Raw genomic sequence first — 15,809 nt, 5'->3', positions numbered from 1 at the left:
ATGAGACAAGAGGAACAGAACAAGATTCCGGGGGAATTCTCCTAATTTCAATTCCATGCTAAATTCTCATTATGTCTGAATTAATTTCTCAAGGATTCAGAACTGGGAAGTTACAGAGATTATAATACAAGTAATAACAAGCATATGATAGGCAAGAAATTATCTACACAATATTCCTGTTATCCAGCTGCAATGTACAAGAATATAACAACTATAATACTGCCCCCTATGTACAAAAATATAACTACTATAATACTGCCCCTATGTAATGGAATATAACTACTATAATACTGCCCCCTATGTACAAGAATACAACTATGTACAAGAATATAACTACTATAATACTGCCCCCTATGTACAAGAATATAACTACTATAATACTGTCCCATAGGTACAAGAATATAACTACTATAATACTGCTCCTATGTACAAGAATATAACTACTATAATACTGCCTCCTATGTACAAGAATATAACTACTATAATACTGCTCCTATGTACAAGAATATAACTACTATAATACTGCCCCTATGTACAAGAACATAACTACTATAATACTGCTCCTATGTACAAGAATATAACTACTATAATACTGCCCCTATGTACAAGAATATAACTACTATAATACTGCCCCTATGTACAAGAATATAACTACTATAATACTGCCCCTATGTACAAGAATATAACTACCATAATACTGCCCCTATGTACAAGAATATAACTACTATAATACTGCCTCCTATGTACAAGAATTTAACTACTATAATACTGCTCCTATGTACAAGAATATAACTACTATAATACTGCTCCTATGTACAAGAATATAACTACTATAATACTGCCTCCTATGTACAAGAATATAACTACTATAATACTGCTCCTATGTACAAGAATATAACTACTATAATACTGCTCCTATGTACAAGAATATAACTACTATAATACTGCCTCCTATGTACAAGAATATAACTACTATAATACTGCCCCTATATACAAGAATATAACTACTATAATACTGCCTCCTATGTACAAAAATATAACTACTATAATACTGCCCCTATGTAATGGAATATAACTACTATAATACTGCTCCTATGTACAAGAATATAACTACTATAATACTGCCCCTATGTACAAGAATATAACTACTATAATACTGCTCCTATGTACAATAATATAACTACTATAATACTGCTCCTATATACAAGAATATAACTACTATAATACTGTTCCTATGTACAAGAATATAACTTCTATAATACTGCTCCCTATGTACAAGAATATAACTACTATAATACTGCCCCTATGTACAAGAATATAACTACTATAATACTGCCCCCTATGTACAAGAATATAACTACTATAATACTGCCTCCTATGTACAAGAATATAGCTACTATAATACTGCTCCTATGTACAAGAATATAACTACTATAATACTGCCCCCTATGTACAAGAATATAACTGCTATAATACTGCCCCCTATGTACAAGAATATAACTACTATAATACTGCCCCCTATGTACAAGAATACAACTACTATAATACTGCCTCCTATGTACAAGAATATAACTACTATAATACTGCCTCCAATGTACAAGAATATAACTACTATAATACTGCCTCCTATGTACAAGAATATAACTACTATAATACTGCCTCCAATGTACAAGAATATAACTACTATAATACTGCCTCCTATGTACAAGAATATAACTACTATAATACTGCCCCCTATGTACAAGAATATAACTACTATAATACTGCCTCCTATGTACAAGAATATAACTACTATAATACTGCCTCCAATGTACAAGAATATAACTACTATAATACTGCCTTCTATGTGCAAGAATATAACTACTGTAATACTGCTCCTATGTACAAGAATATAACTACTATAATACTGCCCCTATGTACAAGAATATAACTACTATAATACTGCCCCCTATGTACAAGAATATAACTACTATAATACTGCCTCCTATGTACAAGAATATAACTATTATAGTACTGCCCCTATGTACAAGAATATAACTACTATAATACTGCCCCCTATGTACAAGAATATAACTACTATAATACTGCCCCCTATGTACCTGAATATAGCTACTATAATACTGCTCCTATGTACAAGAATATAACTACTATAATACTACCCCCTATGTACAAGAATATAACTACTATAATACTGCCTCCTATGTACAAGAATATAACCACTATAATACTACCCCCTATGTACAAGAATATAACTACTATAATACTACCCCCTATGTACAAGAATATAACTACTATAATACTGCTCCTATGTACAAGAATATAACTACTATAATACTGCCTCCTATGTACAAGAATATAAGTACTATAATACTACCCCCTATGTACAAGAATATAACTACTATAATACTGCCCCCTATGTACAAGAATATAACTACTATAATACTGCTCCTATGTACAAGAATATAACTACTATAATACTGCCCCTATATACAAGAATATAACTACTATAATACTGCCCCCTATGTACAAGAATATAACTACTATAATACTGCCTCCTATGTACAAGAATATAACTATTATAGTACTGCCCCTATGTACAAGAATATAACTACTATAATACTGCCCCCTATGTACAAGAATATAACTACTATAATACTGCACCCTATGTACAAGAATATAACTACTATAATACTGCCTCCTATGTACAAGAATATAACTACTATAATACTGCCCCCTATGTACAAGAATATAACTACTATAATACTGCCTCCATGTACAAGAATATAACTACTATAATACTGCCTCCAATGTACAAGAATATAACTACTATAATACTGCCTTCTATGTGCAAGAATATAACTACTGTAATACTGCTCCTATGTACAAGAATATAACTACTATAATACTGCTCCTATGTACAAGAATATAACTACTATAATACTGCCCCTATGTACAAGAATATAACTACTATAATACTGCCCCCTATGTACAAGAATATAACTACTATAATACTGCCTCCTATGTACAAGAATATAACTATTATAGTACTGCCCCTATGTACAAGAATATAACTACTATAATACTGCCCCCTATGTACAAGAATATAACTACTATAATACTGTCCCATAGGTACAAGAATATAACTACTATAATACTGCTCCTATGTACAAGAATATAACTACTATAATACTGCCTCCTATGTACAAGAATATAACTACTATAATACTGCTCCTATGTACAAGAATATAACTACTATAATACTGCCCCTATGTACAAGAACATAACTACTATAATACTGCTCCTATGTACAAGAATATAACTACTATAATACTGCCCCTATGTACAAGAATATAACTACTATAATACTGCCCCTATGTACAAGAATATAACTACTATAATACTGCCCCTATGTACAAGAATATAACTGCTATAATACTGCCCCTATGTACAAGAATATAACTACTATAATACTGCCTCCTATGTACAAGAATTTAACTACTATAATACTGCTCCTATGTACAAGAATATAACTACTATAATACTGCTCCTATGTACAAGAATATAACTACTATAATACTGCCTCCTATGTACAAGAATATAACTACTATAATACTGCTCCTATGTACAAGAATATAACTACTATAATACTGCTCCTATGTACAAGAATATAACTACTATAATACTGCCTCCTATGTACAAGAATATAACTACTATAATACTGCCCCTATATACAAGAATATAACTACTATAATACTGCCTCCTATGTACAAAAATATAACTACTATAATACTGCCCCTATGTAATGGAATATAACTACTATAATACTGCTCCTATGTACAAGAATATAACTACTATAATACTGCCCCTATGTACAAGAATATAACTACTATAATACTGCTCCTATGTACAATAATATAACTACTATAATACTGCTCCTATATACAAGAATATAACTACTATAATACTGCTCCTATGTACAAGAATATAACTTCTATAATACTGCTCCCTATGTACAAGAATATAACTACTATAATACTGCCCCTATGTACAAGAATATAGCTACTATAATACTGCCCCCTATGTACAAGAATATAACTACTATAATACTGCCTCCTATGTACAAGAATATAGCTACTATAATACTGCTCATATGTACAAGAATATAACTACTATAATACTGCCCCCTATGTACAAGAATATAACTGCTATAATACTGCCCCCTATGTACAAGAATATAACTACTATAATACTGCCCCCTATGTACAAGAATACAACTACTATAATACTGCCTCCTATGTACAAGAATATAACTACTATAATACTGCCTCCAATGTACAAGAATATAACTACTATAATACTGCCTCCTATGTACAAGAATATAACTACTATAATACTGCCTCCAATGTACAAGAATATAACTACTATAATACTGCCTCCTATGTACAAGAATATAACTACTATAATACTGCCCCCTATGTACAAGAATATAACTACTATAATACTGCCTCCTATGTACAAGAATATAACTACTATAATACTGCCTCCAATGTACAAGAATATAACTACTATAATACTGCCTTCTATGTGCAAGAATATAACTACTGTAATACTGCTCCTATGTACAAGAATATAACTACTATAATACTGCCCCTATGTACAAGAATATAACTACTATAATACTGCCCCCTATGTACAAGAATATAACTACTATAATACTGCCTCCTATGTACAAGAATATAGCTATTATAGTACTGCCCCTATGTAGAAGAATATAACTACTATAATACTGCCCCCTATGTACAAGAATATAACTACTATAATACTGCCTCCTATGTACCTGAATATAGCTACTATAATACTGCTCCTATGTACAAGAATATAACTACTATAATACTACCCCCTATGTACAAGAATATAACTACTATAATACTGCCTCCTATGTACAAGAATATAACCACTATAATACTACCCCCTATGTACAAGAATATAACTACTATAATACTACCCCCTATGTACAATAATATAACTACTATAATACTGCTCCTATGTACAAGAATATAACTACTATAATACTGCTCCTATGTACAAGAATATAACTACTATAATACTGCCTCCTATGTACAAGAATATAACTACTATAATACTGCCCCTATATACAAGAATATAACTACTATAATACTGCCTCCTATGTACAAAAATATAACTACTATAATACTGCCCCTATGTAATGGAATATAACTACTATAATACTGCTCCTATGTACAAGAATATAACTACTATAATACTGCCCCTATGTACAAGAATATAACTACTATAATACTGCTCCTATGTACAATAATATAACTACTATAATACTGCTCCTATATACAAGAATATAACTACTATAATACTGTTCCTATGTACAAGAATATAACTTCTATAATACTGCTCCCTATGTACAAGAATATAACTACTATAATACTGCCCCTATGTACAAGAATATAACTACTATAATACTGCCCCCTATGTACAAGAATATAACTACTATAATACTGCCTCCTATGTACAAGAATATAGCTACTATAATACTGCTCCTATGTACAAGAATATAACTACTATAATACTGCCCCCTATGTACAAGAATATAACTGCTATAATACTGCCCCCTATGTACAAGAATATAACTACTATAATACTGCCCCCTATGTACAAGAATACAACTACTATAATACTGCCTCCTATGTACAAGAATATAACTACTATAATACTGCCTCCAATGTACAAGAATATAACTACTATAATACTGCCTCCTATGTACAAGAATATAACTACTATAATACTGCCTCCAATGTACAAGAATATAACTACTATAATACTGCCTCCTATGTACAAGAATATAACTACTATAATACTGCCCCCTATGTACAAGAATATAACTACTATAATACTGCCTCCTATGTACAAGAATATAACTACTATAATACTGCCTCCAATGTACAAGAATATAACTACTATAATACTGCCTTCTATGTGCAAGAATATAACTACTGTAATACTGCTCCTATGTACAAGAATATAACTACTATAATACTGCCCCTATGTACAAGAATATAACTACTATAATACTGCCCCCTATGTACAAGAATATAACTACTATAATACTGCCTCCTATGTACAAGAATATAACTATTTAGTACTGCCCCTATGTACAAGAATATAACTACTATAATACTGCCCCCTATGTACAAGAATATAACTACTATAATACTGCCCCCTATGTACCTGAATATAGCTACTATAATACTGCTCCTATGTACAAGAATATAACTACTATAATACTACCCCCTATGTACAAGAATATAACTACTATAATACTGCCTCCTATGTACAAGAATATATCCACTATAATACTACCCCCTATGTACAAGAATATAACTACTATAATACTACCCCCTATGTACAAGAATATAACTACTATAATACTGCTCCTATGTACAAGAATATAACTACTATAATACTGCCTCCTATGTACAAGAATATAAGTACTATAATACTACCCCCTATGTACAAGAATATAACTACTATAATACTGCCCCCTATGTACAAGAATATAACTACTATAATACTGCTCCTATGTACAAGAATATAACTACTATAATACTGCCCCTATATACAAGAATATAACTACTATAATACTGCCCCCTATGTACAAGAATATAACTACTATAATACTGCCTCCTATGTACAAGAATATAACTATTATAGTACTGCCCCTATGTACAAGAATATAACTACTATAATACTGCCCCCTATGTACAAGAATATAACTACTATAATACTGTACCCTATGTACAAGAATATAACTACTATAATACTGCCTCCTATGTACAAGAATATAACTACTATAATATTGCCCCCTATGTACAAGAATATAACTACTATAATACTGCCTCCATGTACAAGAATATAACTACTATAATACTGCCTCCAATGTACAAGAATATAACTACTATAATACTGCCTTCTATGTGCAAGAATATAACTACTGTAATACTGCTCCTATGTACAAGAATATAACTACTATAATACTGCTCCTATGTACAAGAATATAACTACTATAATACTGCCCCTATGTACAAGAATATAACTACTATAATACTGCCCCCTATGTACAAGAATATAACTACTATAATACTGCCTCCTATGTACAAGAATATAACTATTATAGTACTGCCCCTATGTACAAGAATATAACTACTATAATACTGCCCCCTATGTACAAGAATATAACTACTATAATACTGTCCCATAGCTACAAGAATATAACTACTATAATACTGCTCCTATGTACAAGAATATAACTACTATAATACTGCCTCCTATGTACAAGAATATAACTACTATAATACTGCTCCTATGTACAAGAATATAACTACTATAATACTGCCCCTATGTACAAGAACATAACTACTATAATACTGCTCCTATGTACAAGAATATAACTACTATAATACTGCCCCTATGTACAAGAATATAACTACTATAATACTGCCCCTATGTACAAGAATATAACTACTATAATACTGCCCCTATGTACAAGAATATAACTACTATAATACTGCCCCTATGTACAAGAATATAACTACTATAATACTGCCTCCTATGTACAAGAATTTAACTACTATAATACTGCTCCTATGTACAAGAATATAACTACTATAATACTGCTCCTATGTACAAGAATATAACTACTATAATACTGCCTCCTATGTACAAGAATATAACTACTATAATACTGCTCCTATGTACAAGAATATAACTACTATAATACTGCTCCTATGTACAAGAATATAACTACTATAATACTGCCTCCTATGTACAAGAATATAACTACTATAATACTGCCCCTATATACAAGAATATAACTACTATAATACTGCCTCCTATGTACAAAAATATAACTACTATAATACTGCCCCTATGTAATGGAATATAACTACTATAATACTGCTCCTATGTACAAGAACATAACTACTATAATACTGCCCCTATGTACAAGAACATAACTACTATAATACTGCTCCTATGTACAATAATATAACTACTATAATACTGCTCCTATATACAAGAATATAACTACTATAATACTGCTCCTATGTACAAGAATATAACTTCTATAATACTGCTCCCTATGTACAAGAATATAACTACTATAATACTGCCCCTATGTACAAGAATATAGCTACTATAATACTGCCCCCTATGTACAAGAATATAACTACTATAATACTGCCTCCTATGTACAAGAATATAGCTACTATAATACTGCTCCTATGTACAAGAATATAACTACTATAATACTGCCCCCTATGTACAAGAATATAACTGCTATAATACTGCCCCCTATGTACAAGAATATAACTACTATAATACTGCCCCCTATGTACAAGAATACAACTACTATAATACTGCCTCCTATGTACAAGAATATAACTACTATAATACTGCCTCCAATGTACAAGAATATAACTACTATAATACTGCCTCCTATGTACAAGAATATAACTACTATAATACTGCCTCCAATGTACAAGAATATAACTACTATAATACTGCCTCCTATGTACAAGAATATAACTACTATAATACTGCCCCCTATGTACAAGAATATAACTACTATAATACTGCCTCCTATGTACAAGAATATAACTACTATAATACTGCCTCCAATGTACAAGAATATAACTACTATAATACTGCCTTCTATGTGCAAGAATATAACTACTGTAATACTGCTCCTATGTACAAGAATATAACTACTATAATACTGCCCCTATGTACAAGAATATAACTACTATAATACTGCCCCCTATGTACAAGAATATAACTACTATAATACTGCCTCCTATGTACAAGAATATAACTATTATAGTACTGCCCCTATGTAGAAGAATATAACTACTATAATACTGCCCCCTATGTACAAGAATATAACTACTATAATACTGCCCCCTATGTACCTGAATATAGCTACTATAATACTGCTGCTATGTACAAGAATATAACTACTATAATACTGCCCCCTATGTACCTGAATATAGCTATAATACTGCCCCTATGTACAAGAATATAACTACTATAATACTGCCTCCTATGTACAAGAATATAACCACTATAATACTACCCCCTATGTACAAGAATATAACTACTATAATACTACCCCCTATGTACAAGAATATAACTACTATAATACTGCTCCTATGTACAAGAATATAACTACTATAATACTGCCTCCTATGTACAAGAATATAAGTACTATAATACTACCCCCTATGTACAAGAATATAACTACTATAATACTGCCCCCTATGTACAAGAATATAACTACTATAATACTGCTCCTATGTACAAGAATATAACTACTATAATACTGCCCCTATATACAAGAATATAACTACTATAATACTGCCCCCTATGTACAAGAATATAACTACTATATTACTGCCTCCTATGTACAAGAATATAACTATTATAGTACTGCCCCTATGTACAAGAATATAACTACTATAATACGGCCCCCTATGTACAAGAATATAACTACTATAATACTGCACACTATGTACAAGAATATAACTACTATAATATTGCCTCCTATGTACAAGAATATAACTACTATAATACTGCCCCCTATGTACAAGAATATAACTACTATAATACTGCCTCCTATGTACAAGAATATAACTACTATAATACTGCCTCCAATGTACAAGAATATAACTACTATAATACTGCTTTCTAAGTGCAAGAATATAACTACTGTAATACTGCTCCTATGTACAAGAATATAACTACTATAATACTGCTCCTATGTACAAGAATATAACTACTATAATACTGCCCCTATGTACAAGAATATAACTACTATAATACTGCCCCCTATGTACAAGAATATAACTACTATAATACTGCCTCCTATGTACAAGAATATAACTATTATAGTACTGCCCCTATGTACAAGAATATAACTACTATAATACTGCCCCCTATGTACAAGAATATAACTATTATAATACTGCCCCCTATGTACCTGAATATAGCTACTATAATACTGCTCCTATGTACAAGAATATAACTACTATAATACTACCCCCTATGTACAAGAATATAACTACTATAATACTACCCCCTATGTACAAGAATATAACTACTATAATACTGCCTCCTATGTACAAGAATATAACCACTATAATACTACCCCCTATATACAAGAATATAACTACTATAATACTACCCCCCTATGTACAAGAATATAACTACTATAATACTGCTCCTATGTACAAGAATATAACTACTATAATACTGCCTCCTATGTACAAGAATATAAGTACTATAATACTACCCCCTATGTACAAGAATATAACTACTATAATACTGCCTTCTATGTGCAAGAATATAACTACTGTAATACTGCTCCTATGTACAAGAATATAACTACTATAATACTGCCCCTATGTACAAGAATATAACTACTATAATACTGCCCCCTATGTACAAGAATATAACTACTATAATACTGCCTCCTATGTACAAGAATATAACTATTATAGTACTGCCCCTATGTACAAGAATATAACTACTATAATACTGCCCCCTATGTACAAGAATATAACTACTATAATACTGCCCCCTATGTACCTGAATATAGCTACTATAATACTGCTCCTATGTACAAGAATATAACTACTATAATACTACCCCCTATGTACAAGAATATAACTACTATAATACTGCCTCCTATGTACAAGAATATAACCACTATAATACTACCCCCTATGTACAAGAATATAACTACTATAATACTACCCCCTATGTACAAGAATATAACTACTATAATACTGCTCCTATGTACAAGAATATAACTACTATAATACTGCCTCCTATGTACAAGAATATAAGTACTATAATACTACCCCCTATGTACAAGAATATAACTACTATAATACTGCCCCCTATGTACAAGAATATAACTACTATAATACTGCTCCTATGTACAAGAATATAACTACTATAATACTGCCCCTATATACAAGAATATAACTACTATAATACTGCCCCCTATGTACAAGAATATAACTACTATAATACTGCCTCCTATGTACAAGAATATAACTATTATAGTACTGCCCCTATGTACAAGAATATAACTACTATAATACTGCCCCCTATGTACAAGAATATAACTACTATAATACTGCACCCTATGTACAAGAATATAACTACTATAATACTGCCTCCTATGTACAAGAATATAACTACTATAATACTGCCCCCTATGTACAAGAATATAACTACTATAATACTGCCTCCATGTACAAGAATATAACTACTATAATACTGCCTCCAATGTACAAGAATATAACTACTATAATACTGCCTTCTATGTGCAAGAATATAACTACTGTAATACTGCTCCTATGTACAAGAATATAACTACTATAATACTGCTCCTATGTACAAGAATATAACTACTATAATACTGCCCCTATGTACAAGAATATAACTACTATAATACTGCCCCCTATGTACAAGAATATAACTACTATAATACTGCCTCCTATGTACAAGAATATAACTATTATAGTACTGCCCCTATGTACAAGAATATAACTACTATAATACTGCCCCCTATGTACAAGAATATAACTACTATAATACTGTCCCATAGGTACAAGAATATAACTACTATAATACTGCTCCTATGTACAAGAATATAACTACTATAATACTGCCTCCTATGTACAAGAATATAACTACTATAATACTGCTCCTATGTACAAGAATATAACTACTATAATACTGCCCCTATGTACAAGAACATAACTACTATAATACTGCTCCTATGTACAAGAATATAACTACTATAATACTGCCCCTATGTACAAGAATATAACTACTATAATACTGCCCCTATGTACAAGAATATAACTACTATAATACTGCCCCTATGTACAAGAATATAACTACTATAATACTGCCCCTATGTACAAGAATATAACTACTATAATACTGCCTCCTATGTACAAGAATTTAACTACTATAATACTGCTCCTATGTACAAGAATATAACTACTATAATACTGCTCCTATGTACAAGAATATAACTACTATAATACTGCCTCCTATGTACAAGAATATAACTACTATAATACTGCTCCTATGTACAAGAATATAACTACTATAATACTGCTCCTATGTACAAGAATATAACTACTATAATACTGCCTCCTATGTACAAGAATATAACTACTATAATACTGCCCCTATATACAAGAATATAACTACTATAATACTGCCTCCTATGTACAAAAATATAACTACTATAATACTGCCCCTATGTAATGGAATATAACTACTATAATACTGCTCCTATGTACAAGAATATAACTACTATAATACTGCCCCTATGTACAAGAATATAACTACTATAATACTGCTCCTATGTACAATAATATAACTACTATAATACTGCTCCTATATACAAGAATATAACTACTATAATACTGCTCCTATGTACAAGAATATAACTTCTATAATACTGCTCCCTATGTACAAGAATATAACTACTATAATACTGCCCCTATGTACAAGAATATAGCTACTATAATACTGCCCCCTATGTACAAGAATATAACTACTATAATACTGCCTCCTATGTACAAGAATATAGCTACTATAATACTGCTCATATGTACAAGAATATAACTACTATAATACTGCCCCCTATGTACAAGAATATAACTGCTATAATACTGCCCCCTATGTACAAGAATATAACTACTATAATACTGCCCCCTATGTACAAGAATACAACTACTATAATACTGCCTCCTATGTACAAGAATATAACTACTATAATACTGCCTCCAATGTACAAGAATATAACTACTATAATACTGCCTCCTATGTACAAGAATATAACTACTATAATACTGCCTCCAATGTACAAGAATATAACTACTATAATACTGCCTCCTATGTACAAGAATATAACTACTATAATACTGCCCCCTATGTACAAGAATATAACTACTATAATACTGCCTCCTATGTACAAGAATATAACTACTATAATACTGCCTCCAATGTACAAGAATATAACTACTATAATACTGCCTTCTATGTGCAAGAATATAACTACTGTAATACTGCTCCTATGTACAAGAATATAACTACTATAATACTGCCCCTATGTACAAGAATATAACTACTATAATACTGCCCCCTATGTACAAGAATATAACTACTATAATACTGCCTCCTATGTACAAGAATATAACTATTATAGTACTGCCCCTATGTAGAAGAATATAACTACTATAATACTGCCCCCTATGTACAAGAATATAACTACTATAATACTGCCTCCTATGTACCTGAATATAGCTACTATAATACTGCTCCTATGTACAAGAATATAACTACTATAATACTACCCCCTATGTACAAGAATATAACTACTATAATACTGCCTCCTATGTACAAGAATATAACCACTATAATACTACCCCCTATGTACAAGAATATAACTACTATAATACTACCCCCTATGTACAATAATATAACTACTATAATACTGCTCCTATGTACAAGAATATAACTACTATAATACTGCTCCTATGTACAAGAATATAACTACTATAATACTGCCTCCTATGTACAAGAATATAACTACTATAATACTGCCCCTATATACAAGAATATAACTACTATAATACTGCCTCCTATGTACAAAAATATAACTACTATAATACTGCCCCTATGTAATGGAATATAACTACTATAATACTGCTCCTATGTACAAGAATATAACTACTATAATACTGCCCCTATGTACAAGAATATAACTACTATAATACTGCTCCTATGTACAATAATATAACTACTATAATACTGCTCCTATATACAAGAATATAACTACTATAATACTGTTCCTATGTACAAGAATATAACTTCTATAATACTGCTCCCTATGTACAAGAATATAACTACTATAATACTGCCCCTATGTACAAGAATATAACTACTATAATACTGCCCCCTATGTACAAGAATATAACTACTATAATACTGCCTCCTATGTACAAGAATATAGCTACTATAATACTGCTCCTATGTACAAGAATATAACTACTATAATACTGCCCCCTATGTACAAGAATATAACTGCTATAATACTGCCCCCTATGTACAAGAATATAACTACTATAATACTGCCCCCTATGTACAAGAATACAACTACTATAATACTGCCTCCTATGTACAAGAATATAACTACTATAATACTGCCTCCAATGTACAAGAATATAACTACTATAATACTGCCTCCTATGTACAAGAATATAACTACTATAATACTGCCTCCAATGTACAAGAATATAACTACTATAATACTGCCTCCTATGTACAAGAATATAACTACTATAATACTGCCCCCTATGTACAAGAATATAACTACTATAATACTGCCTCCTATGTACAAGAATATAACTACTATAATACTGCCTCCAATGTACAAGAATATAACTACTATAATACTGCCTTCTATGTGCAAGAATATAACTACTGTAATACTGCTCCTATGTACAAGAATATAACTACTATAATACTGCCCCTATGTACAAGAATATAACTACTATAATACTGCCCCCTATGTACAAGAATATAACTACTATAATACTGCCTCCTATGTACAAGAATATAACTATTATGGTACTGCCCCTATGTACAAGAATATAACTACTATAATACTGCCCCCTATGTACAAGAATATAACTACTATAATACTGCCCCCTATGTACCTGAATATAGCTACTATAATACTGCTCCTATGTACAAGAATATAACTACTATAATACTACCCCCTATGTACAAGAATATAACTACTATAATACTGCCTCCTATGTACAAGAATATAACCACTATAATACTACCCCCTATGTACAAGAATATAACTACTATAATACTACCCCCTATGTACAAGAATATAACTACTATAATACTGCTCCTATGTACAAGAATATAACTACTATAATACTGCCTCCTATGTACAAGAATATAAGTACTATAATACTACCCCCTATGTACAAGAATATAACTACTATAATACTGCCCCCTATGTACAAGAATATAACTACTATAATACTGCTCCTATGTACAAGAATATAACTACTATAATACTGCCCCTATATACAAGAATATAACTACTATAATACTGCCCCCTATGTACAAGAATATAACTACTATAATACTGCCTCCTATGTACAAGAATATAACTATTATAGTACTGCCCCTATGTACAAGCATATAACTACTATAATACTGCCCCCTATGTACAAGAATATAACTACTATAATACTGTACCCTATGTACAAGAATATAACTACTATAATACTGCCTCCTATGTACAAGAATATAACTACTATAATACTGCCCCCTATGTACAAGAATATAACTACTATAATACTGCCTCCATGTACAAGAATATAACTACTATAATACTGCCTCCAATGTACAAGAATATAACTACTATAATACTGCCTTCTATGTGCAAGAATATAACTACTGTAATACTGCTCCTATGTACAAGAATATAACTACTATAATACTGCTCCTATGTACAAGAATATAACTACTATAATACTGCCCCTATGTACAAGAATATAACTACTATAATACTGCCCCCTATGTACAAGAATATAACTACTATAATACTGCCTCCTATGTACAAGAATATAACTATTATAGTACTGCCCCTATGTACAAGAATATAA

This window comes from Phyllobates terribilis, unplaced genomic scaffold, assembly GCF_046119375.1.
Source record: "Phyllobates terribilis strain yellow unplaced genomic scaffold, ASM4611937v1 Scaffold_4__5_contigs__length_816908805, whole genome shotgun sequence".
NCBI classification, from domain to species: Eukaryota; Metazoa; Chordata; class Amphibia; order Anura; family Dendrobatidae; genus Phyllobates; species Phyllobates terribilis.
The sequence above is the reverse complement of the archived record's forward strand: the minus strand, read 5'-3'. Positions refer to the sequence as shown.